The sequence below is a fragment of the Camelina sativa genome, chromosome 2 (assembly GCF_000633955.1).
Source record: "Camelina sativa cultivar DH55 chromosome 2, Cs, whole genome shotgun sequence".
Lineage (NCBI taxonomy): Eukaryota > Viridiplantae > Streptophyta > Magnoliopsida > Brassicales > Brassicaceae > Camelina > Camelina sativa.
In genome coordinates this window covers 2,540,442-2,548,104 of record NC_025686.1, presented here as the reverse complement: position 1 = coordinate 2,548,104, position 7,663 = coordinate 2,540,442, and positions in this window count along the sequence as shown.

Genomic DNA, 7,663 nt, shown 5'->3' with positions numbered 1-7,663 from the left:
TGACACTTCGAGGGAACCCCATGGCATCCACGGATTTTGTTTTCAACACCCGATTGCCCAGAATTGCAACTCATATCTGTTGGATAAGAAGGAGATAAGAGTTTTTGATTTGAGATAAGAAGTGAGAAATCGAGATATGAAATGTGAGATTAGGGATTGGGAATTCGATTTGGGGAAAATGAAAAATTAGGGATTCTATTTTCGATTTGGGGATTTTTATCGGGTTCTCTCTGGATTAAAACGGTGTCGTTTTGCGCCTCCGTTAAGCGGAATAACGATCTCTTAACGCCGGCTAATTGCTCCGTTTAGAGACTTAACGACATGATTTTTTCGTCCTGGTCAACTGAAATATGGTGATTAAAATGGTAAGTCAACGGAAGTTCATGTTTTTAATGGCCTTAGGCAAAGTTCGTGATTAAAATGGCCACAATTTGAAAGTTCGTGATTTTATCGACATTTTTCCCATTTAATATTATAGTTTTCCTTAACAAAATAGGAACATTTATTTTTAATCCTAAATAATGTTAATTTTTCAAATTTATTAAACATTAGATTAGGACCCGTCCAATGTGCGCATTTAGAGCTTTTAAATAAATTTAACAAAAAATATAAAGTATATTAAGAACGAATATGTAAGGAATTGTTTAGAAACCTGCAAAATCTGGGGTCCAAGATTCAAGCTAATATTTAAAATGTTTAGAAATATTACAATTACTTAATATTGCGAGGCATTTGCGAGATGACCTTGCTAATCCGTCGCAAGTTTGCAAGGGATTACCTACGACCCTCGGCAAAACCTCGCAAATACCTCGCATGCAATATTTGTTGACCTCGCAACTACGTAGCAAAACCATCGTAAAACACAACAAAAACTTATGAAAAAAACACCATTATAATTTACCTAGTGCCAAATATGATTCACTATCCTCATTAGAATCTACAAACTTCATTGGATAATATTATTTCACCAAGTTCTATAAACTTCATACCAAATGAATTCACCTACTTCTACATTTATACATCATTGGATAGTAATCTACCTAGTTCTACAAAATAAAACTTCTTTGGATATCCTTATTATAAAGTTCAAGCTTCATTATCCACATTAGAATCTACTAACTTCTTTGTATTACTTTAATAGTAGAACTACAAAACAATTAAAGAGGAAGATATAAAAAATAAATTCTCATATACATAAACAATTCTGCGAGGCATTTGCGATGAACCATAGCAAACATCTCGCAAATTCGTCGCAAACTTTACAAACGTCACAATTACATAGTAAATTGCGAGGAGTTTGCGAGGCATCACTTGTAAAGCATCACAATTTTGACGCAATTCCGTCGCAAAAAGAGCAATATTTTGATTTAAAAAAACAACAAAAACTACAATAATTATTTAATCAGATTCATTGTCTGAATTACTAGAAAGTACATCATCATCATTAGAATCATCTCCATCATCAGACTCTTCGAATTCGTCTAATTCACCCTCTTCTTCAGAGACATCACCAACATCTTCTACTTGTCGGTTTTGTGGATCAATGTGGATCACATCTTCTGTTGATATATTTGGAATGGAAATTTCATCGACTCTCTCTTGTTGCATCACGACTTGCTCATCAACTAACCCGATGATACGGCCTCGAGGATTAACTTTGATAACTGATAACCACATATCACGTTTAGGCCGCAAACGAGGATAGGGAATAAAGCTCACTTGTTGTGCTTGTGATGCTAGGATGTAAGGATCAAATTGGCATACGATCTGTTGGCATTTACATCGACAACTCCCCAATTATTTACTCGCATGCCTCGGGCGATGGATCATACCAGTTACACTTGAAAAGTACGCATCTCAGATTCAGAAGGCCTGGATATTCAACTTCTAAGATTTGTTCCAAAATGCCATAGAAATCACTATCACCAGCTTGTACGTAGATTCCGTAATTTGCTGTAGCTTTCCGACAACCATGAGCATACGTATGGAAAGTGTAACCGCGAGTGAAGTACATCGGAGCAGTGGTGATTTTTGCTATTGGTTCTTGAACGAGCTCATGCAACCAAAGAGGCAAGGGTTCATTTCCACATCCATTTTGAACCTATATATAATAGGAAAAGTTTATTAAAATTAAAGAATAAATAAATTATACATATAGTTTAAACCAATATTATATGTATACTTACATAGTATTTCAACCAATTAGCAAAATCCCGCTCTTTGTATGCTTCATAATCAACTTCTTCTAAATTAGGATATGCTTCACGAATCTGCATTTCGAAAAGTCTATAAAAAGGATACGTGATATTTTGTTATCTAGTAAATAAAATTTAAATTTAATTTTTTTTTTTAAAAAAAATACCTCTCAAAAGGTTGAACATATTGATTGAGTATGCATTTGCTTGTAGGAATTGGGGTATTTTTCCGGGACTTATGCACTAGAACATTGNCGGGTCTCTATGATTGTACATCCACCGTCATATTGTATATATCTCGTGCTCTCCACCTCCAAACATTATTTTCTCTAGAATTTTTCTGTAGCCTTTTTTTTTATCAAAAACTTTTTTTTTTGACAATTTTTTTTTCTCTTTTTCTTTTTTTTGCTCTCAGAAATTTTTTTTTTCTCTCACAGCAGTTTTTTTTTTCTTATTGCTTTGTGTTGTGGTTTCCATGTCTCATGGACTNATTGTAACTTGGAGAAAATCTTCCCTCCTGTTTTTTTTGACGTGATGGAACATCTTTCCAATATGGAAGCTCCCAAAAAATACTCTGCTTGTGCCAATTGTGAGCGGTCCCATATCCATCCAGCATGTTTGCTGGTGAGTGATAGTTACCCCCACGTTTACATGTTTCTTGAGCACCATAGTAATCGATCTGTTCAAACAAATCATTGCCAGAGACGTAAGTTGGTGGGGGAACACGCACAACTTTATTCTTTCTAAACAACTTCTTGTTCCTCCGGTACGGATGATGCAAGGGAAGAAATCGACGATGACAATCAAACCAACAAGGTTTTCCCCCATACTTTAACTGAAATGCCTCTGTACCATCCATACAATAAGGACATGATAATCTTCCATGTGTGGTCCACCCAGATAACATTCTGTATGCGGGGAAGTCACTAATCGTCCACATTAGCACTGCCCGCATATTGAAATTCTGTTTTCTTGAGGAATCATATGTCTGAACACCTTCATACCACAATTGCTTAAGCTCATGAATCAGAGGTTGCAAGAAGATATCTAGAGCTCGCTTCGGATGCTTAGGACCTGGTACCAAAATACTCAAGAACAGAAATTCGCTTTGCATACACATATCTGGAGGAAGATTGTATGGCGTCAATATAACAGGCCATAAAGAATACTGCCTCCCTGACATACCAAATGGACTAAAACCATCTGTACACAACCCAAGATAAACATTCCTACACTCTTGAGCAAAGTCAGGATATACCGATTGAAAATGTTTCCACGCCTTTGCATCAGATGGGTGTGTAATTTCTCCTTCTTCAGTAGAATGTTCTGCATGCCATCTCATTGCCGCTGCAGTCCGTTTTGATTGGTATAGGCGTTTCAATCTATCAGCAACAGGCAAGTACCACATACGTTTATATGGCACTCGCGTCCTTCCTTGTGTAGGTTGATATCTCGGCTTCCCGCAAAACCGACATTCCTGCAGCTTAGCATCATCTTTCCAAAAAATCATGCAATAGTCAACGCACACATCAATCATTTCAGATGGTAATCCAAGACTCGCAACCAACTTCTGTATTTCATAGTAGTTCTCAGCCGATACATTATCAGGTGGCAAATACTCTTTAATGAGTTCAGCCCAAGAATCCATGCAAATCTCACTTAAGTTATTATCAGCTTTAATTGTCATCATCCTAGATGCCAATGATAACTTAGAATGCCCTTCTCTACATCCATCGTAGATAGGTTGATTTGCAGCATCTAACATAGTATAAAAACGTTGTGCATCTACGTTGGGTTCTTCCGTATTATTCTCAGGAAATGCAGCAGTAGTTTCATGAAATGCATCATTAACCATATGATGAAATCTATTTTCTTCATTATACCCATAAAAACCAAATTGATCAGATTCTTGATGCCCATAATTACTAGGTTGATCAACAGCATAATTCATACTACTACTTCCAACGTTACTGCTACAACCCTCTCCATGACGGAACCATACATAGTAATTTGGCATAAATCCTCTATTATAAAGATGCTTCTTCACTAGATTAAATTCCAAATAATTAATGTTCTTGCACCTAGGACATGGACAAAATATTGTACCGTTTTCACGAGCAAAGTCTTGGTTGGTCGCCTGGTACATGAAACCGCGCAAGCCATCACAAAACTCTTTCGTCACATCACCGGTGTTCGGGTCTCTATGATTGTACATCCACCGTCATATTGTATATATCTCGTGCTCTCCACCTCCAAACATTATTTTCTCTAGAATTTTTCTGTAGCCTTTTTTTTTATCAAAAACTTTTTTTTTTGACAATTTTTTTTTCTCTTTTTCTTTTTTTTGCTCTCAGAAATTTTTTTTTTCTCTCACAGCAGTTTTTTTTTTCTTATTGCTTTGTGTTGTGGTTTCCATGTCTCATGGACTGGCTATTTATAGGTTTTCTAAAATTATCTGCTACGAATTTGCGAGGGAATTTGCGACGGTTTTGCGACAAGTTGTTTTTAGATATTTATTTCTTGCTACGAAATTGCGAGGCTGTGTCCTTTTTGCCGACAAAACAGGTACACTCGGGGAAAACGTGCTTGCCGACATCTAGGTCCCTCGTAAATTCCTCGCAAATTTGCTACGGAATTATTGCATGTCATTTGCGAGGAATTTACTTATCCTCGCAATGGTGTCTTAGTTCCGTCGCAAATTTGCGAGGGAAATATCTGTCGCTAATTTTGCAAGGAATTAATGAAAACGTGGTTCGAGTNGGTTGCATACACATATCTGGAGGAAGATTGTATGGCGTCAATATAACAGACCATAAAGAATACTGCCTCCCTGACATACCAAATGGACTAAAACCATCTGTACACAACCCAAGATAAATATTCCTACACTCTTGAGCAAAGTCAGGATATACCGATTGAAAATGTTTCCACGCCTTTGCATCAGATGGGTGTGTAATCTCTCCTTCGTGTGTAGAATGTTCTGCATGCCATCTCATTGCCGCTGCAGTCCGTTTTGATTGGTATAGGCGTTTCAATCTATCACCAACAGGCAAGTACCACATACGTTTATATGGCACTCGTGTCCTTCCTTCAGTAGGCTGATATCTCGGCTTCCCGCAAAACCGACATTCCTGCAGCTTAGCATCATCTTTCCAAAAAATCATGCAATAGTCAACGCACACATCAATCATTTCAGATGGTAATCCAAGACTCGCAACCAACTTCTGTATTTCATAGTAGTTCTCAGCCGATACATTATCAGGTGGCAAATACTCTTTAATGAGTTCAGCCCAAGAATCCATGCAAATCTCACTTAAGTTATTATCAGCTTTAATTGTCATCATCCTAGATGCCAAAGATAACTTAGAATGCCCTTCTCTACATCCATCGTAGATAGGTTGATTTGCAGCATCTAACATATCATAAAAACGTTGTGCATCTACATTGGGTTCTTCCGTATTATTCTCAGGAAATGCAGCAGTAGTTTCATGAAATGCATCATTAACCATATGATGAAATCTATTTTCTTCATTATACCCATAAAAACCAAATTGATCAGATTCTTGATGCCCATAATTACTAGGTTGATCAACAGCATAATTCATACTACTACTTCCAACGTTACTGCTACAACCCTCTCCATGACGGAACCATACATAGTAATTTGGCATAAATCCTCTATTATAAAGATGCTTCTTCACTAGATTAAATTCCAAATAATTAATGTTCTTGCACCTAGGACATGGACAAAATATTGTACCGTTTTCACGAGCAAAGTCTTGGTTGGTCGCCTGGTACATGAAACCGCGCAAGCCATCACAAAACTCTTTCGTCACATCACCGGTGTTCGGGTCTCTATGATTGTACATCCACCGTCATATTGTATATATCTCGTGCTCTCCACCTCCAAACATTATTTTCTCTAGAATTTTTCTGTAGCCTTTTTTTTTATCAAAAACTTTTTTTTTTGACAATTTTTTTTTCTCTTTTTCTTTTTTTTGCTCTCAGAAATTTTTTTTTTCTCTCACAGCAGTTTTTTTTTTCTTATTGCTTTGTGTTGTGGTTTCCATGTCTCATGGACTGGCTATTTATAGGTTTTCTAAAATTATCTGCTACGAATTTGCGAGGGAATTTGCGACGGTTTTGCGACAAGTTGTTTTTAGATATTTATTTCTTGCTACGAAATTGCGAGGCTGTGTCCTTTTTGCCGACAAAACAGGTACACTCGGGGAAAACGTGCTTGCCGACATCTAGGTCCCTCGTAAATTCCTCGCAAATTTGCTACGGAATTATTGCATGTCATTTGCGAGGAATTTACTTATCCTCGCAATGGTGTCTTAGTTCCGTCGCAAATTTGCGAGGGAAATATCTGTCGCTAATTTTGCAAGGAATTAATGAAAACGTGGTTCGAGTAGCAAAGTATTCGCAAATTCATAGCAAATTTGCGACGACGTTTCGCCGTCGCAGATATACGTCGCAAATCGCGTGTTTTCTTGTAGTGAATGTTGACAGAGAACAAGTTTGAGTTGTTCAGGATTTTGAGAGCTTGAACCTGAGCTGTGTTGCAGGTTCAGGATTCCTTTGCTTTAAACCGTTTTTGTGAAAGCAGGGATGTTAGAAAGTGGAGAGGTGTCCGCTGAGGATCTTGGCAGCAATATTTATGACCAACTATTTCCTATCACAGATATATTGAAGTATGAATCATTAGACATCAAAAGTGGAATGTCTTTAGCTTGAGAGAATTAACCAAACTAAAGCATAATAATATTGACTAGTTGGAATGAAACAATATATTATATTAAATAGAGCTCCCATCAAAGCATGGTGAAATTCTTAAGCATGAGAAAGCATGATACGTCATGTCCAACTAAGAGGAAGTCATATCGATAATTATAAACTAGCAGATAGACCTCCACAATAAACTAAGCATGAGTATGATTATACATATATATATATATATATATATATATATACGATATACTAGATAAACCATGTGTCGATCAAAAACAATAAACAAAATAAGATATGAGCNGCACACATCAATCATTTCAGATGGTAATCCAAGACTCGCAACCAACTTCTGTATTTCATAGTAGTTCTCAGCCGATACATTATCAGGTGGCAAATACTCTTTAATGAGTTCAGCCCAAGAATCCATGCAAATCTCACTTAAGTTATTATCAGCTTTAATTGTCATCATCCTAGATGCCAATGATAACTTAGAATGTCCTTCTCTACATCCATCGTAGATAGGTTGCTTTGCAGAATCTAACATATCATAAAAACGTTGTGCATCTACGTTGGGTTCTTCCGTATTATTCTCAGGAAATGCAGCAGTAGTTTCATGAAATGCATCATTAACCATATGATGAAATCTATTTTCTTCATTATACCCATAAAAACCAAATTGATCAGATTCTTGATGCCCATAATTACTAGGTTGATCAACAGCATAATTCATACTACTA